The sequence below is a fragment of the Rhinolophus ferrumequinum genome, chromosome 8, assembly GCF_004115265.2.
Source record: "Rhinolophus ferrumequinum isolate MPI-CBG mRhiFer1 chromosome 8, mRhiFer1_v1.p, whole genome shotgun sequence".
NCBI classification, from domain to species: domain Eukaryota; kingdom Metazoa; phylum Chordata; class Mammalia; order Chiroptera; family Rhinolophidae; genus Rhinolophus; species Rhinolophus ferrumequinum.
Window position 1 is genome coordinate 21679599 of NC_046291.1, and position 20848 is coordinate 21700446.

The window sequence follows — 20848 nt, forward strand, 5'->3', positions numbered from 1 at the left end:
TAATTAGTATTTGAATATTTGGCTTTAGTAGCATTCTTTTCACATGGTAACTTTTCTAGCTGATTACTCTAGTATCTAGAAAAATAAAGAAATTGTTTGAAGTTTATCTCTGAAGTCCTTCTAACAGAAATACACTGAGCCAAAGTTAGAAGTTTGGGGCTTTAGCAAGGAAGAAAAAAAAGTAAAATTGCCAATAGCAATAAAAAACAACAACTTTGGATTTGAATTTTAATTATCATGCGCACAAATATAATATTAATTTGGAAATTCAATTTTTCATGAACGAACTCTTCACTGTAGTGTCTTATTATAGACTCTACTTTTTCAGCTGAGCCATTGTATAAGGAAGAGGATCTAGCCTTTGGGATAGCTGAGCAACAGTTTTGATGAAATAAATCAGCATCTATATGCTTGATATTTAGAGTAGTAAAGCCTAATTACTTGATTCACTTTCTTTCTCAGTCTCAAATTCACCATTGAAATCAGCATTGCATAAAACATTTTTCATTAAAAAGAAGAATTTAATGAATATTTTAGGGTTTAAAATTGTTCTCACAGTGTAAGGGGTGATATATATCTTGTTTTGCATGAAACCAAAAGTAAATCAGATATACTTCAGGATATTTGTGTTCTAATCACAATAATCCTTTCAATTTGTTGAGAATGCTTATCCATGTCACAGCTCTATGGAAAGGATAAAATGTGCTAATGCATGTGAAAATGTGTGGAAAATGGTGGAATACTGTTCATATTATGTGATATCATAACGGAATCTCTAAGCATTTGTGAGACACTGTTGCTATGCTGACTGGCATATGGATTGTTATATGACAAATATTATATTGAGTTATTAAACGCAAGAGTTCAAGCCAGACTGATGGCTTTTTTGCATCCTGTACTACACAATCAAAGAATTGTTCTGTGGGCATGTTCTAGATTGTTTGTGGTTTGGTTAATCCCTGAAATCCATGGTCTGTATTACTGTCAGCAGTTAATGCCCTGAGATTGCTTTATTCTTTAATGAAAAGATCAGTAAGATTAGAATTGTTTTGTCCCTGCCATGGAAATAGACCAAGTACGAATGCCCAGTTTCTCTTGGTGGAGTTCCAATCTGTCTCTGACCCAGAAATATAGGTGGTATTTGGCAGTTTGTCTACCCACTTGTGACAAAGTCATCTATCTTGCTTGTTTGCAAAAGAGAGAAACTAGATTGGGTCAATTTTACGATAGGTGCATTTTGTTTCAGAACATTCTAAACTTGTAAGCAGCATCTTCTGGACTTTCAGTGGTCCTGCCAGGGTTTCAAAAACTTGGCTAATTCCCCAAATCACCTGGGGCGCCACTTAAAAATACAAATTCCCAGGCACCTTCCCTGGTGGGTCTGGGGCAGAGCCAGAAAAATCTCAAGTGACTCTCATGATTAGAGGAGTTAGTCAAGTTGGGAAAACACATGTGGAGTGGTATAAAATATATTCCATTACCTTTGGCCACAACGAAAAGCAAATATATAATTTACCCTTACTTGCTTTGAAGTGTTTCTGAAATAAATGTGATGAACAGACTCAAGGTATGTATGTGACTTCATACTAGTTACAACATCTCCCAGCGCCTATGTCCCCTCATAATAAGTTAGGGTGATAACGCCACATCACACAGCATGTTGAAATGATAAAAAGAGAGTAGAATAAAACGGGGATTTCAGGAGGGCAAAAAGTTATGTTAACCTGATCATTACTAACAACTGTGACTGCTATTTGGGAGTTTTAATCCCAGCTTTGTCACTGAGTCACATTGTAACCAAGTTTACAATCACTTTAATGTTCTGGATCTCATTTTCCTTACCTATGAACTGAGAGGGGTTGGACAAATATCACTGCTGACATCCTGTCAGGTTCATCTTTCATATGGACAACATCCCATTCTGTGACATAGCCCAAATACTTGACTAGTCCACTTCACGGTTATATAGTGACCATCAGAGAATATTATGATATCCTGAGAGTTTCAGCATTTTCTTAAATATAACTTCTAAATGATCACATTGCTGTGTTGCCTATACCATTAAATGATTTTTAGATACTACATTTTTTAATACCCTGCCACACAATGCATTTAATATCTAAATATATATTTATTTAGATTTTAGTTTTACACATTCATCATGTGCTCAATTGCATAAGTTTTGTAGTCTGGGTTAGACAATTGACTTTAATATAACACTTTATAACACACTGGATCAAAGTTAGACCAATTACCATTGTTATTATTTTGAAAAGTCAATTGGCCTAAAATTCTACCATGTCATAGATATAGGCACAGAATTTAAATGAACAGAAAGATGATATTTGGGAAACAATGGAAAACTTACATACTAATTTAAGCTCCGTGGTATTTAATGAACCACATAATGTGCTATAGAGACTTCAGGGCTTTAAGTGCAGAAATTTTCTAGAAACCATGCATTGCCTTATAAGGAGAGAACAAGATGGCAAAGACAAAAACAAAAACAAAAACAAAAACAGAGTGGCTCAGATGGCTGCGGAGCTTGAGCAAGTGATATAAAGGCTATGGGTAAGCCTGAGTAATACAAACACTTTTTTTTTTTTAAATGCATGCTTACAGAGGAATCGATGGTGAGATGGATGATTTCCATTTCCCAAATATCTGTATGTGATTGGGTGTGGCATTAATTTAGAAGGAAGTCTTTTCGTCTGGTAAGGTTTGCGTCTACAGAGGAAAAATTCCACCCGTTGTATGCCCTTTAAACTACACACTAATTCCTATAACATCTCACTTTTATGCTTCACAATAAAGTAATTCACATACACTGCTTTAATTATTATGGATACAAGGAGGCAAATTTATCAGATCTTTTAAAGAAAACTGGTTAAACTATATGAATGAAACTAGGAACTAATTAGAGTAGGAAGCAAAGAAAATTGAGATTTATGTCCCTTTCAGATGCCTTTCAAAATTACAGCTCTGTTTTTTAGAATAAGAAAAATGAGGGGCTATTGATACTACTGATGGGGAATAGGAAGGACAGTTTTAGTAAATAATTCCTGGAGGGATGTGATTTTTTTTTTCCCTAATTCCTTACCATACCCTCCCCCAATTTTACTGAGTGCCAAAAAATGAAGAGTATAGAGAGGGCAGAGCCAAGTGTGTCAAGTCTACTGATCCAGCTCTGATTCTTTTGACCATGAGAAAACCACTTATCTTCTCTAATCCTCAGTTTCTGATACCTACGATGAAAATTTTTGAGCAAATGGTTTTCCAGAGCCCCTCCTAGTTCCAACATTCTTGTCTCCAGCTTTTAAGCCCATCTTTAAGTTTAATTCTATTCAGTATGCTTTTATTACATGTTCTACATGTTTTTTGTTTTGTTTTACTGTGGTTTGCTTCTTCCTGACATGTTTGCTCCCCAATTAAAGTGTGACTTTTTTTTTTTTAAGTTTATTGAGGCAACAGTGGTTAGTAAAGTTATTAGGTTAGTGCAAAAGTAATTGCGGTTTTTGCAATTATTTTTCACCTTGTAAGCCACAGTTACTTTTGCACCAATCTAATACATAGGTTTCAAGTATACAATTCTGTAATACATCATCTATAAATCCCATTGTGTGCTCACCACCCAGTCAGTTCTCCTCTCATCACCATATATTTGATCCCCCTTACCCTCATCTACCGCCACCACCCCCTTACCCTCTGGTAACCACTAAACTATTGTCTGTGTCTATGAGTTTTTGTTTGTTTGTCTTGTTCCTTTGTTGCTTTCAATTTTATATCCTACATATCAATATCTTGAGATTATTATGCTAAGATTCTTCCTAACATTTAGTTCCATTGTTTTGTAAGGAAGTTGGGGGATGAGTAAAGTTATTTGACAGCAACATTCCAGATGAAAACCGTTGCTCACTTCAGGGGGAAAAAACAAGTAGAAGACATTTAATACCTGTTTCGGAGCAATGATTTTTTAAGTTTAAAGAGTGATTGGTTATACGTCAGCCTAATTTATTATTAATAATCTAAGATATTGAATATTGATTTATTTTATACTTGTCATGAGGAAACTATGAATCATCTCATTGCCCATTTAACCTTCCAGCATATGTTAAAGATTTTTGGTTTCTTCCTGTCATATATGTATTAACTATTCCAAGGGATACCACGTACCCTAATGGAAGACACCTGGTTTTGACAGAACTGATTTCTATCTGTTACCTTAAAAATATGTTGTTTGCCATAGGAACAAATTAATAAGCATATGCTACTAGTAAAAATAGCCTATTTAACTAACAACGACTACATTTGTAAATGAGAGAAAACTGGATGGCTGGTGTTCAAATAAGTAATGAGGTACCACCTCTCGTTGTTATTCAGCTTGCATCACATTGTGATTTAGGATTTTGTTTTATTTTCACACAGTTTATTTTCTGTCTTCTGAGGGAGATTTTCAAGTTTTGTTTTGTTTTTTAAGGAAAATTTATTTGCATTGTAATTCAGTTACAGAGACCAAAATTATTCGAAACGTTTTTTGATTTTTGTTAAAAATAAATGAATAGTGTTAGGAGAAATAATGATTTTTTTAAAACTTTAGAATATAATCACATTTCTCTTTTACAATTAAGCATTTTCAGCTGTTTTATGCAAGGACTTTTTCTACCCTTTCCTAGATTAAAGTCTTCTCCTTCATTTAAATACGCTCTCTGGAAAACTAATGACTGTACATTCATGAGCTTACAAATTAATTTGAAGGGAAAAGTTTTGCATTTCAACACAAACAATAAAAATGATCAAGTTTTATCAACTTTCAAAAGAAAAGTAAGCCTCTTACATTGGCATATTTTTTGAAGGAGCTTGATCCCACAGGTCCTTTGATTAATTAGAAAAGCAAAAGTTATCTCATGAAATTAATATGAAGACAAAGTTAGAGAAAAATTGATAGGATGAAGGTGAACAGAAATAAGATATGATGGTCATAGAATTACCTTTTGCAGCACTTTGAACACTTACTGCTGTGATGATAATTATGAGATAAGTGTGCAGCTAATTTTCTTTAATAAAATAGGATCAAGTTGCATAATTATGGAATATAAACTATGTCTCCTCTTTCATCTTCTCTAAAAATTTCCATTGCAAATAGAAATCAGCAACATTCTATTATTTGTTTAAAGTTTTAATATTTTCCTTATGGAATTTTAGTAATTCAAATAAATGAATTTAAATGGAGAGCTGAAAGACAGGTAAGTTCAGCAATATACATTAAATCTGATATTTTATAGATCTTTAAATTATTATCTGCAAAAATCTGGAAAGCAAAAGAAGTTCAGTTCAAATGGAGGCAGGTATAGTGTAGAGAAATTCCATTAATTCTCCCACTCTCTTCTACCCTCAGAACTCATTCTTATTTATAAAATATTTAGTTAATAATCAGTCAAGTTATGTTGCATTAAAATGTACACACACTTATATTAAATGAGCACTGTTTATTTTAGTATACTTATTTTAAAATCCTTTCTTCACAAAGGTGTGAATTTTATAATTTGCGATGCACACTCAGAGGAGAACATCCGAAACTTTTATGATCCCTGAAGTGTAGTTATATTCTGTATCTCTGACATATATCCAGAATAGTGCTGCAGAATCCAAACAAATATTTTAAGTGATTAAGTTTCCATATTAGTATGAATGCTAATTGGATTTTTAAAGTGACCAGTTGTGCTAGGAAGTGAAGTGATCAACATTATTTTTCAAATGTTGATATATTCATTTTATTAATTTGGACTTTTTTTTTTTAAAGTAAAGCTTGCTTTTCTACTTTTTTTCTAAAATAACAGCTGCATAATGTACCTAATATTTAATACTTTAGTTTTAAGGTATAGTGCAAGACTAGAAATACTGTCTTGTATAGTTTGCTGATTTCAGTTAGTCTGAGCTTTTGCATAGGAGAGGTATCAAATCTGAAATGACAGAGAAGCAAAATGTAAATGTACACAGTCATTTTGGTACAAGTGTAGCCTAAAATCAACCCCGTCTACCTGACCCAATGTGGTTTTTCTATGTGAAACTCTAGGGCCGTGCTGCTGTTCCCATTCACTGAAAATACCATCAGGATTTCATTGTATAAAGATAGAATTGTATCCATCCATCTCCTTTTTAGTAGTAAATACAACTGAGTTTTATAAAGTGAAAAGGAAATCGTCAAATTGTCCATTACACAAAAATAAAATAGAGGACCCTGTGCTGACTGATTGGCCCAGGAACTGAAATAAATCGTTACTTGCATTATGGCAATTTCTACAGATTGTAGCTACTACTATTTTATGTGGTGAATTTTATATGGAAGGAGAGCAAACAGAATTCCAACAAAGAAACAAACTCCTTTGTTTCCCTCCATATTTCTTGTTGAAATATTTGAAGTACAAAACTGGTTATAGCCTAAGAACTAAGAAGTTTTGTCATATTTAACAACAGTAGTGGTGACTGCTGGAAAGGTCTGAGATTTTTAAAAATACATAGACAATCAAGAATGGATGACTTTGAGACTAATTTTATCACAATGAAGTCCTTATTGAAGAATTGCCATTATCAGATTGTTTTCAATTTATTACCATTGATGATGCATTGGTTTAAAAGAAAAAATGTATGCCTTCCAAAATATATTTTAGAGCATAATAATCATTATTTCTCTGTTTATTAATCCCCACAATTCATTTGATAAGCACCCCTTTTTTCATTTATTTGACACATATTTATTGAACACCTACCTACTCTGTCCTGCACTAGTTATTGGGTCTATGTTTGCATATAAAAGTGAACAGGAAAGACGGGGGACCTTGAGTCTAGGGAAGAAAAACAAGTGATAAAGATATAGATACTACATGAGGTACTTCCATATAGAGGTATTTTTGATGGGATGACCAGGTAAGACCTCTCTGTGGAGGTGATGTGTGAACTGAGAATTGAAGAACGGGAAGCAACCAGCTATAATGAGATCTTGTAATTCATCGCGACCAAAATACAATGTTGAATAAAATGAGACAGTGCCCTCAAGGAACTCACAGTGAATATGTTTTGCTTATTTATTTGGGAGTGAAATCATTTGGAATTCATTGTGGTCACAAAATCCCATTAGTTCCATAAACTCATGAAAAATATTAAATGAATGAACTGGCGTCCCTTTAAAACTTGGCATTTACTATTACCTCTTCCCATATATATTGCTTATTAACATGATGTATGATTTTAAGTTTTACTTATCAAGGTTTCTTAAGGTTCGTAGTGCTGGAAATACTTCTCTTGATCTTTTCAGTCAAAGCGTATTGCAGCCCACTGCCCTTAAATCTCCCTGTCAACTTATTTCTAATATCCCTCATCCCCCCTCGCTTACTGACTACTCTCTCACGTGATAAATAACTCTACCTTATCAAGGTCAGTCGGAAAGGCCCCTTTTACATATCTCATAAATTTTAGCCAGGTGCCACTGATGAGAGATTAATGTAATGGCACCACGGCAAGCACTCAGCCTTGTCTTAATTATGCTAAGGTTGCCGGTTCACCGTTTCTCTTCATCTGTCTCCTGCTTTAGGGAACACTAAACACTATGTCATTAGATTGTCTGTTCCACAACATTGGCTCTTTGCATTTACAAAGTCATCAGATGGCTTATGACATAGCTTTTCTAAGAAATTAAATTAAATAAATAGTGAAAACAAAAATTAGGGGTAAAGTGCCTGAAAAAGAAAAGGTTTCGAATTGTAGTCAGAGGCGGGGGGGAAAAATCCTCTGTGTTCCATAGTGATTTTCCTCTGAGCAATGAGTTACTCACCTGATCACAGGGAGAATTTTGGCTCTGGATGACCTCAGGTATGAATAATTACGAGGCCCCTTTAGTTTTTCTTTTTCTTTTCTTTTTTTTTTTTTTAAATTAAAGCTTATTGGAGTGGCAGTTATTAGTAAAGTTACATAGATTTCAGGTGTACAATTCTGTAATGCAACATCTATATACCACGTTGTGTGTTTACCACCCAGAGTCAGTTCCCCTTTAGTTTTAAGAATGAAAGCTCCTAATGTATGCTGATAGCCTTGATCCTTCTGCACATTCTCAGAAACCTTTTTTTCCATCGTCCCTTCCCTTTGTGAATGACTTGTTTCCAGAGGGAAGCTATCTCTGAGCCATATGTCCTACATGGGTGTTTAATTACCTCATCTATTTTTGCCTCAAGTCCCCATCTACTTTCCAAAAAGCATGCCAGCTTAGTCTCTTGTGGAATTTGGGAATAAAAACAGTTTACTAACCTCAGATTTCAAATTTGTTTTGATTTTGCTTTCCAGGTGTTCATATATATATATATATATATATATATATATATATATATATATATATATAATTTTTTTTTTTAATGAGGGAACAAATAGCTTATGTGTGACATCTTTCCCTAATTTCTTAACTCAAGCAAAAATTCTTTTTGAATGACTATTATGTTCATGAGGCTCTAATCCACCATGGGGAGACATATGGATAAAAACAGTCAAACTCAAGACTTAGGATAAAGATAATCTTTTGTTTGTCATGAAATCATTTGAGAGAATGATGATTTTTTTAATTATAGGGACCCTGGGACCACATTTCTGAGGTTTAAATCCTGCCTCCACCATTTACTAGCTAGCTATGTGACCTCTGACAAGTTAGTTAACCTTTTTATGCTTCATTTCCTCATCTTTAAAATATGAGGTATGATATTACTGACCTGATAAAGTTATTTTAAGGACATTGGAAGAATATAAAAGCACATGGATTGATAGCTGACGCATAGTAAGTGTTATAGTGTGTTTGCTATTACTGTCTGGACTCTTCCTAAGCCACTAGTTCACAATATACTTCTGTGTTTGCTTTTGTAAACCTCTTGTTGCATATAAATATTATGCAAAACACAATTGGGACAAAAAATCCTTTGCTTAGGAGTTTATAATTTACTTGAAAAATGAGGTGCTTTTCAATTAATTGTAATAAAAGTAGAGTTTTTGTGAGTGTGACAATAGTAGAGATAAAATGTTGCCAGTGTTCTGAAAAGGGACAGAATACTTCTCATTGAGGTAATGAGACAAAGCTTCATGGGAAAGGGAGCATACGGGATAGACGTCAAATGATGGGTATCATTTGACATGAAGAACATTTTTGAATAAAGGAATATTATAGTCAAAGGCTTAAAGGTGTTCAGGTATTTCCCTTGTACCAAGAACAGTTGCATGTGTTCAGCTTTTTGAAAAATGGGATGTGGGAACCATGGTGATGACAGCTGTGGGTCACGAAATTTGGCTGTGGTCTATCATGGAAATAGTTTCTGAATGTCAAACCAAGTTTTAGAAATGATACTCTTTAGGCTCTGGGGTCACTAGTGATTTTTTTTTTTTTCATCATTGGTTGCCATCATCTGAGATTTGCCTTATAAACAGGTAGGTAAATCAAGGGTATTGAAGAGTATTGAGGTTGAATGGAATCAAAGCTAGGTGAGGGTCTACATTTTCCCATTCTAAAGTTTCTGCTTCAGGCATAGGTTTAAAAAAAATGGTAATAGGAAATGAGCTGCTCTCAATCCTTATAAAAGAACTGGACTCTTAAATTTTCCATCTGACCTAATTTTTGCTATATGAAAAAATACTGAGAAGGTTTATGTGAGCTAAACTTTTAGAGCATCTGCCGCTACTTCTCTGGACTTGGCTTCTGCTCCCTCTAAAGCAGAATGTAGATATGTATCAACCTGGCAGCGCTCTCCTCAAATATTCTGCAATATTATTACTAAATCTACCTGGAGGAAGTCCAAATCCAAATGCAGAGTTCATACTTGTGAGATAAAAGGAGTAGGCTTTTATCAGGAAGAGTTTATTGGGGAGTGACTGCTTGATTTCAATTGCTCATTAAAACAAGAGAGCACTAGAGATAAGAAAGATGCATGAATAATGGTGAGAGTATCATTTTAGAAGGAATGCATAGCTCATGGTGATGTTTTCCAATCATTGAGAATATGATGTTGCTTTGCGATTTTGGAAAATTAATTTCAATATGTAAGAAAAAAATTAAAGATATTTTGAGAAATCTTTGAGTTTGTAATAAAACAAAATTCTGATAACTTATGGAATCATTTTAAAAAGAGATTCTGAATGTTACAGATGCAAGTATTGTACACATAATTGAGAAAATTATCAAATGTGAAAAAATGCTTTCCTAATTTGTTTCCTACCAACTTGAGTGTCACTTGTGTATATAAGCATGGCCAAATGTTCGATTAATGAGAAAGCTGGTATTACTGATGGTCAGATCACTTCTGTCTCTTCCTCCCTTTAATGGATATAAACTTGTTATGAGACATTATAATAATGCTTAAAGTGTAAGTCAGGTCATGCCTCTGCCTTCATAGAGTTTTTTATTTGTATAACAAACAGACACGAAATAAGTAAGTTAACACATTTGAAAATATTAATCACATATTAGAGTAGCTGCTCAAGGAAATAAGATGCTGGAACATAGAGAGAATTCTGGTTATCAGTTGCTGCATAGCAATTCACTGCAAGACTCATTGGCCTAAAATAATAAAACAAGAATATTATAGAAGATATTTATCCCATTCTCTGAGACAAGGTATTGGGTAGGATACAATAGGGATGGCTTACCTCTGCTCTATGTTAAGACCTCATCTGGAATGATTTCTCTCTCTCTCCTCTCTCTCTCTCTCTCTCTCTCTCTCTCTCTCTCTCTCTCTCTCTCTCTCTCTGTCTCTCTCTCTCTCTCTCTCTCTCCTTTCTTTCTGTACAAAGCCTCTCCAAATGGCTAGTTTGAGTTCTGACAACACGGTAGCTTCAGGGGAATCAAATTTCTTACAGGATGGTTCAGGGCTCCAAGAGAAAATATTTCAAGAGAGAAAAGTGGAAAGCTCCAGTCATCTTAAAAGTTAGGCCAGACTGATGCAGTGTCGCTTTTGGCTGTTCACTGTACAGCCAAAGGTGCTCATAGTACAGCCAGAATCCAAGGGAAGACACATACCCTACTTTTTTGATGGGAGGAGGAAATGACACACACCCTCAGCCAACTTAGGGATTTTCTGACTCAGAATGCTGCCTTAGTCTTCATGCTATAATCACGAAAGACTGAAAGAAAAAAAAAAAAGTACCCTGAAAAAGAATCAGGAAGAAAGATTGAATTTTTTTCATGTGATACTAGGATATTTGGTGTTAAGTCACCCAATTATGGATAAATAAAGAAGCAGTGTGCATGCCACAGAAACAGAAAACAAAATAAGGATTAATTTATGAAACAGTGAACCATCATATGATTGTAAAATCATGTAAACATGATATTTCTTTCAAAAACGAGTATTCATAAGGTAGACAGAAACTGGTCTTGAACATAAGAATTTGTGACTGTGGTCCCTTGAATCTCTTTGTATTAACACTGAGGTGAAAAACTTAAAATTTCTGGGCTCATGCTTATTTTTACAGCCATAGCTATCTCCAGGTACTTAACCTGATCATGACATTGAATTTATCGGGTCCATAAAATTACGTGCACAAATAATTTCTAAGGGTAAAATATCTAAACTGTAGGTATTACAAGAATCATTTATATTAGTTGATAGCATATCCACGTGCTCTTAATGAATGTAAATCATGCAAATCAGCTGGCTCGCCCCACACATGAACAAGTGTGAAAACACACGGTAGAGCTGCATCCCATTTTATGCTTCTTGAAGGTGTGGATTGAACATTCCCCTTGTAAAGCATTTCATCGTATTCCTATCCCCAGCTCTGATTTCTCCTTGGCATCTTGATTTCCTGGGTTGTGGGTAAATGTCATTAAAGTAGGTGAGTAGTCACTGTAACTTTCAACTGGACAGCTGAATCGCAGTAACGTTAAAAGGGAATGACCTTTTGGAACTGCAGAAATTCATGTAATAATATGGTGACTGTTCCCCAAAATTTGGGGGCATCTCTGCTGTCTCTTTTGGTTACCCAATGATATTGATTTTCAAGTATTAGTCATACACGTTATATAACAGAAATGATTTTTAAACCACATGTGTTTATCTTTTTTGCCCACATTTTAAATAGTTTTATTATTGCAAAAACAAAAGTGCTAATGGCATTTTGAATGGGTGTTTCAAACTTTTTATAAGACCTTCAAAAAACAGAAAGGTCAATATAAATTGGGTAAATTGAAACTGCGTAATTCTCTGAATGAAAGATTTAAGACAGAAGTTAGGATCTCTAGAATTTTTGTGATTGACTAGTAGTGTTTGTTTCTGATATGATAGTTCAATTTAAAAAATCAAAATGTAACAATGTAAATAATTTATAATGCTTTACAGACAATTTTTTCAGCTCAGCATCCTTTTTAGCTATGGAAATAGAACAATACTTGGCAAACTATGGCCAAAGGATCAAATCTGGTCTGGTACCTGTTTTTATAAATAAAGTTTTATTGCAACACAACCACACTACTTTATGTATTATCTCTAAAGGCTTTTAGGCTACAACAGGGAATTGAGTAGTTGTGGCAGAGATTATATGACCTTCAAAGTTTAAAATATTTGATTTGCTATCTGGACCTTTCTTTGCAGGAAAGTTTCTTGACCCATAAAATCAAGACTGAAATGTATATTTGAATTAGCTCAAATTATAATAGTACCTTATTATTTAAAAACTAATTTTAATTAGATATGCACCTGACTATTTTGATAGAAATATTACAATTCATGGATATTTACGTATTTATATTAGGCTATAATGTACAGGTACATAGCATAGTAAAATTAACATTTCAAAGTGCTACAAAGAGCTTTGCATGAATTTTGTTCCCAATGAGATTTTGATTTTTGTGATACAAAATTTTATCCCAGTTTTTCTGAAAATATACCTTTTCTATCTTATTAAATCAGAGGATCAAAATTGAAAGTGCAATCAAAACAATTTATTTTCTTGAGAATTTCAGGATATTGTACTGAGAATTACCGTGTAATTTCTTGGCTAGATGATAACCTTAGATACACCTTTCTGCCTATCCCCTAACACAAGCTTTTGTGAGATAATGTTTATGTTTCCCACGCTCTTCTAGAGCATGCTAACTAGAAATTACATTGGACAGTTGATTTGGTAATGATGCTTAAGCCCTCTCTGCTGGAAAGATTCCTTTCAATTGGGCATAGCGCACTGTTGATATTCAGATAATTGTAAATAATGATTACTCTGTATTTTGACATGGTTATCCTAATATATATGCCTGATCTACTAACAATTCCCTAAAATGACAGTTAAATTGCTAGTGGGCTATATAATTTATCCCTTGTGCTAAATCTAATGGTGCCAGGTATAGAAATTAGAATGTTGTGTTTTGTTTTGATTTGTTTTGTTTTTTTGGAGGGGGCATATTAGTGAAACCATCTTCTTGAATTCCTGCTTTTCTCTACTAAAGCAGTCAACGGGAATGTATGTATACGTTGAAATAAACTAAGGTACACTGGCAACCTAGACCTATTCAAATATGTGTTTCAGGGATATTGTTTTTGTTTCAACATATATAGAAAATCTGGGATCTTTTTTACCTATGAGTTTGCTTCTGTTATTATGCATCCATAGGCAGTAATATTCCCTAAATTTGTACTTGAAAAATTGTAAGTGGGTAATTTTCATGGGGGATTAGTTTCTTTTTATTGAAATCTTCTTTTCCCATGTTCTGATTTCACCAACATTATGGTTTATTGAAATGCATGCTCACAAAGCAGCTCTTCAATTTAGCTTTTCCCATTTGATTAAGACTTGTTGAGCAAGAAGCAACGAAATTTGGTGGTATGTAATATTTTGGCATTTTTTATACTCTGTGTGTACAGCTGCAATTTAGAATCGCTCTGACTAGCATTTAATGATCTACACTGAATATGTAGATATTTGTTTATCTGCTAAACCTAGATTTCAAAGCCCCAAACTTCAGGTAGGTTCTAAGTATAAAATTATGTATTAGTGTAGGTTCTTTTCATTAAGTTTCACAGAAATAAATAAAAATTAAGAGCATTGTGGAAATAATATCTGATGGTATGTGAACAAAGCTGACTATAACTCTCATTCGTTTTCTTAATTTGTTTTCACTTTTTGTTTTAATATAAAAGTCTAATTTCTGTTTAGAACTACTTTAGCTGCAGTTTTAATTTCAAACTTAATTGGCAGGTCCTCTGCCCACAGAAGAAGGTTGGACTTTGGGTGGTGAACACACAATGAAATATACAGTTGACGTATTATAGAATTGTACACTTGAAACTGATATAATTTTACTAACCAGTGTTACCCCCATAAATTTAATAAAAAAATTAAAAAGAAATAAAACTTAGTTGGCAGGTATTCTGTTTCTTTTAAAATATTTTATTAGCCTGAAAAAATATTCTGAGAATATTCCAGTAATAATAATAATAATCCTATCACCAATTTAATTTTTCAGTTGAAATAGGAGGCTTTTTCTTTCAGCACTTCATTCATCTGTAGGATATTTTAGTGAGGGAGGCTGTGTAGTTGCACTTAGAAGCATTCTTCTCAGCTTCAGTAGTGAAAAAGTAATAGTTTCAATAGGTAACCACTGCTTTGAGATCTCATTTTTTAAAAAATCGAAACTCTCTTTAGAACCCACTAAGAAAGGATCAAGAAAGAACCAGCAAGGTACCCTGAAACTACTGCCAGGGTTCTCTTTTGTAGCAACAGTTCTCATTTGATTTTCAATGGAGACTTTCCTCATAGAATGAGTTTCCATTCAAAAAGAGAGCTCTTCTGCCTCAGGACAGAAGTTTCTGATTAAAAGCCCTTTTGGATGATTATATCTTATTCTTAGAAAAAGGTGATTGAGGAAGAAAAAATATTTAATCTCTCGTATAACAATATCTCTCCTCCTAGATTCTTTTCAGGGAAAAAAAAAATGAAAGACATGTCATGCTAGGCATAAAGCTAATGGCAAAGGAAGGAGGAACGAGAGTAGGACAGGAGCGTAGGCAAGTGAAACAGAGGCTCTAAGTCACTCAAACTGCAATGTGAGTATTTTGTGAAACACTGACGTTCTCCTAAAGGGTATTGGAGTTCAAAATGAAAATTGCTTTTGCAGCAGAGTGCATCATCAGGCCTGTGGGGACCGATTAGCAGAGTGGCTGTCTGTGTCCTATATACTATATACCGCTTCAGTGGTTCCAGTAACACATAGGACATGGAGAAGTGAAAACTTTGATTCATGAAAGAACCGCATGTGATGCTGTGCTGGCTTTACATTTAAAATGTGTTTGATCATTTACCACCTACTTTTAAACTAATTCGCAAAGACAAAGTAATTGACGGATTAGATACAGTTTGTTGGTTTGCAGTTTAGGCAGAGAAGGGTTTTCTTGCATCATGGAGTATATTTTGCAAATTCAGTCTCCAATCTCTCTTTCCTGTCTTTGAAGTTATAATAATAAGTGTTGGCATCTATTCATTATCATTTTTATGCTGAATGGGACGGTGTGATCTTTGAGCAGTGAAGAGAGGAACTGAAATATGTATAATTATATTTTAAGGAAATATTAGACACCTTAAAGCCAACAGAAGAGACTGATTCCACTTCTCTGACTCTCCAGGCATGTCAGCTGCTCAGGACAGGACCCTTAAATGTATTTCTTAGGACATGTGTGCTTCGTTTTACTATCACTAAAATACATCTAGAAACAAGTTTGATAATTGATATGCTGATTGCAACATAGATTACTTTCTTAAGAATGTCTATGCTTTTCTATTGATTAATTAATTAATGTATCACCGGGTACTAGTCTTCCTAAAGGAAAAGTGACTACTGTTTTAGATTTGTATTCACAATTGCTATGTAATAGAATTTTAAACTGAGAATATGGGAATGAATTATTAAACTGATATGAAAGATAACCAAAAATTATAGCATAGTCTTGTTCAAAATATGAAAGCAGTATGAGGGGGGAAACCTCTCAATTGGCTAACTTTTGTGAGGGAATCCTCTGCTTGGAATGACATCAAAAACATTTTCATTTTCCCAGAACATTGGGTTGGGCTTTCAACACATAGGATTTTTGGCTTAAATAGGGAGTGCGATACCCCTTGCTTGACCTTACAAGCTAGCTTAAGAGATAGTGAGGCCTGAATCCCTGCTTGAATTTCCTTTCTAAAAATGAACATGCTGAATCAACTCCTTATGTCTTATTATATCTGGTGCTTAAAATGACAAAGCAAGGGAAGCCCTCTTTCATTGCATATATATGTACTCTGAAATTAAAAAGTTTTTCTTAAACCTACCTTCCCAACTGTATACGCGTATATTAAACTATTATGTCACAGAATTTTTTTCTAGTGAATTTTCCTTAAAAATGATGCTACTAACAGATTTGTGCCAGTTAATTTGCATATTATTGAAAAAAAGCAATGCTTAAAAAGTGTGAATCAGACATATCATATATAAATATATAGATATTTATATATATAAAATAGTATTTTCTATCTATGATTGGGAATTGCATATAGGAGTGCCCATTTAAGTTATCCACAGGTTTTTCAACCTTGTGGTTGGTTGGTTCCCCTAACCCCTGCATTGTTCAAAGATCAACTGTAATTCTCTTTCTTGGTGATAGCGTCTGTGACCTTTCAGACAGTATAAAAATGATCGCTTCTTCTGTTCGTTTATCTCTGTCATGCTCCCATGGTGCCATGTATACATGTCTGGCACTGAGACCCATAGAAACTAGGCATATATCATATGTAATATATATCCATAATAGGTGTTGTCCTCTAGATTGAGAGCTTTTCAAGGGCAGGGTTCTGGTCCCATTGGGATTTGTTTTCCTGGTCTAGACCCACTGTCCTGAGCACTGCATATGTGTTGGAAGAATGAACAAGTGATCGCATATACTCACCTGTGCCTCTTCTGCAGTACTCTAGACTCACCCTGCTTGGGAAACCTGTTAGTGAGGGCTGCTCAGGGAACGCATGGAGCCAGGAGGAGACAGCCAACAATAGTCCAGTTCCACTTATCACTAAATGGAATCATGAAGGGACTGTACCACCAGGAGCCACCCAGACACTGTACATTTGAGACAGAGGATTTACCATGAGCCTGCAGACCCCTTTTTATTGTTCATCCACATACTGATTTACTGAGGCTGCTTTTCTATTTCCTATTATTTTTACTTAATAGACTGAAGATTCGAGTGTGAAAAGTTTTATACATAATATTCAATTCTTTTTTTTTACCTCATATTCGCACATAAAATGTAACATGAAAGAGCTAATTCGTATTCCACAATATTTATGGATATAACCATTTAAATACATTATTTTGTTGCACTAACATCTTTAAAGTAATCATGATATTTTAAGCAGAATGAAAATACGTAGTGATAAATGTCTCTTGATCATTTTGGCAAGGACTGAAAACTGTCCATGGGAGGGTTGCTAAGGTACACAGACTCCTCTACAGGGCACACTGCGACTCTCCTTCCAGGAATCTACAGGGCATGTGCTTGGGTCAGTTCCACTTGGCCCAATCCCATTTTCCAGGCCAGTGAGCATAATGGCAGGGTAGAAATGAGATGTGTCTGTGTGCCTTTGGTAATTACTGAGTATATGTTAATGAAGAGCTATTCCTTGGCCTTCCACCAGCACAGTTACATGTGATCAACTAGAGCTTTTTCTTCATGAAAGGAAAACCACCAGCACAGCTACAGACCCTATCGAAACAAATTGCATTTGAGTCTAATTTTGAACTAACATGAATGCAAATATTCTCAAGCTCTGTAAATGTTTACAGTTGAAGGGATTCTGAAACTGAATGTTTTCCTGTGGAGACATCAAAATTATTGTTGGGGTAACAAATTCACTTCAAGGTAAACAGCATCTAACATGTATCTAAGAGATATCTAGCATGTTTCCAGACATTGTGAACAACAACAACAACAAAAAAGTTGCATCGAGCATGCCTGTCGCACTAAAAGACCTTAACATTTAGCCGCGGTGGCTAAGCCATAGATACTTATTAACTAATAAAAAGGTCTAACAATTATAGTGACATCTCAGAAGTGGTTATTAAATACTGTTAAAATCTTGAAACAAAAACAGTATGAGGAAATATAATTATGAAAAATAACATAAAAGATGGAGAGGTGATTCTGGTAGTCAAGTACTGACTACCAGGATGGGTAGTTAACATGATCTTTGGAATTCATTTATTATGGGACATTAAAAGATTTTAAAAATTAGAGAGTAATGCCAAATCAAGCATAAGATTGTATTATAATGTTCTTAAGTATTGCGCATAGAAAAGGAACTTACTTTTAGTATGTTAACGATTCCAATAATAATAGAATTATTAGCATTTCCCAGAAATAACACATCAGTTATTTTCTCTTTTGATATTTCAGTTGCTTGAACATTTAACACTCAGCTTTAGGGGGACTGCAGAGACTCAAATTGGGGCATGGCAGTACTCTGTGAAAATGTTTTTGCAATAATCAGAGAGGAACCCTTTATTCCATGGGTCTTCAGGTATACATATAAACATACAAATCACAAATCCACTGCCATGGTAACCATTTTGAAGATGTTTCTATGTAGAGATAGTATATTAGTTTCCTGGTGCTGCCATAACAAATTACCACAAACTACGTGGCTTAAACAACAATTTATTCTCTCAGAGTTCTGAAGGCCAAATATCCAAAATCAAGGTGTCAGCAGGGTTGGTTAACTCGGGAAGCTCTCAGGTAAAAAATGCCCCATGTTTTTCTCCTAGTTTCTGGCAATCCTTAGCACTATTTGGCTTCTACACTACTTCTACACTACACTACTAATGTGTGTAGACAATTCACACATAACCTTCTTTCTCTATGTCTGTTGCTTTTGTTTTTTTTTCTTATGAGGACACTCTTATTGGATTTAGGGCTCACTCTAATCCACTATGGTCTTATCTAGAACCTTATCTTAAAACCTGCAAAAACCCTTGGATTTGGGCCTGGGGGTGGGGTGGGATGGGGTGGGGGCACTATTTAACTTACTACAGATAGTAACTGCAAATAGGCATGATAAACCTGGAGATTTCTGGAGTATTAATGTATTTCTTGTTTGATGAGAATATAGAGTTCCAAACATACCTTTAAATGTAAGTAACGACTAACATATTCTCCTTTTTGTTATTTGTATTTCATCTAGTTACAGAGAGAAAATAGAGAGAATGCCAAAATATATGATTCTATGGATCCAACTGATCAAATTCATTGCCCTTATGTATCTCTAATTTGTTCTTTGCTCTTTCTACTCCTTATTCTATCTAAGATCACTTGTATTAAGAGACAGGTTGATTGTGAAATGAGAATGTAGAGACTATTTTCTCTCAAAGCCTTGGGAGGGGCTCTGGCAATGGGTTCACTTAATTATATGATTTGGTAAAATTTGCAATAGAAAGACATTTTAACCACAATTAGTTAACATTCATTACTCTCACTTTCCATTCTAGGTTTCCCTTCATAGCACGTCCATTCATAATACAAAAGTGCAGGGGAAAAGGCAGTAGAGATTTATTCATATGGCCGATGGTGCCCAGTTATGGATATATGAGGTTTAGTGGAGGAGAAACAAAGCTTGAAATGTGTGGAGCTAGAAGCTAGTCTGTGGAAAATTTTTCTGAATCATGCAGCTCGTATAGTAAAAGCTTGACACATGTATTCCCAAGTTTGACAGCAATTCTAATAATTTACATGACTTTACTAATAGCCCTCTGCGAAGTTGAAAGAAACTGATAAAAACTATCTGAATGAGAAAGGAAAATCAATTATCTATACTCTATAAAAAGTGATTTTGCAAAATCTTGGTTTTATGAAAAGGTGATCAGAGTAGGCAGCCAAAAAACGGAAAAAATTGTGGAGTTATATCCCTCAATAATTAAAGATATCCTATTTTTCGGTGGAATAGATTTTTTTTTGTTTTTGGTTTTTTGATATTTGTCAGATTTCTAAAAATGTGTAATGTGATTTATATTCTCATTAAAAACAAATATATTTGTACCTCATTTTGTACATTTAATTTTATATTAGTTTTCTTAAAGAGGTGTCCCCACACTTTATTTTTAATAAGCTTCAAATTTCACCAAAACAAAATCCACTTCTGCATTTATCTTTTCCTCTCTTACAAAACAAAGTAAAAATCCAATTTACACAATACAGGCATTTTTAAAAATAACTTTGTCTCTTGCAAAATAAGATTAAAACGTACAGCTTTTATGGAACTATGCTTTTATTACTATACTTTTTAACTTCTCTAAATCATTAAAACATCTAAACATTGAACAGCTTTTTCCCTCACAAATTGAGTCATCACGTGTGGATTGTCTTTGCCTCTTTCTTATGTCTTCTTTTCCTTGGATAATTCCTTGGATAATATCTAGAATTATTAGATAGCATTTTAATTTATTTTATTAAAAAAACACATTAGTATGGATTCTATTTGGGAATTTCTTTTTGTGAAAGGTAATACCTACTTACTCCCAGAACCCTCATATTTTTATAGATTTTTTTTTTAGGTACAGAGATGAGGTAGATGCTAACTTTTTTTGTCCTTATTTTTCTGTTTGGATTTCCTTTACTTAAACCTACTTAAGAATGATTGTCATCATACCTCATTATCATCTGGATTTTAACCCATTGGAAATACCATTGGAAATACCTCATTTCCTCTCCATTTGATTCCTGACCTTTAGTTTTTCTATTATCCCTGTATATATTCAAATATATCCTTTTGTATAATTTCTGTGTGTAATTAAGCAGCATCTTGGTCATAA

General features: G+C 34.2%; 1 protein-coding gene across 1 annotated transcript in view; it reads left to right on the top strand.

Annotated features, from left to right (window-relative positions):
• ERBB4 (erb-b2 receptor tyrosine kinase 4) overlaps positions 1-20848 on the top strand; it is a 1062086-nt gene that overhangs the window by 243446 nt on the left and 797792 nt on the right.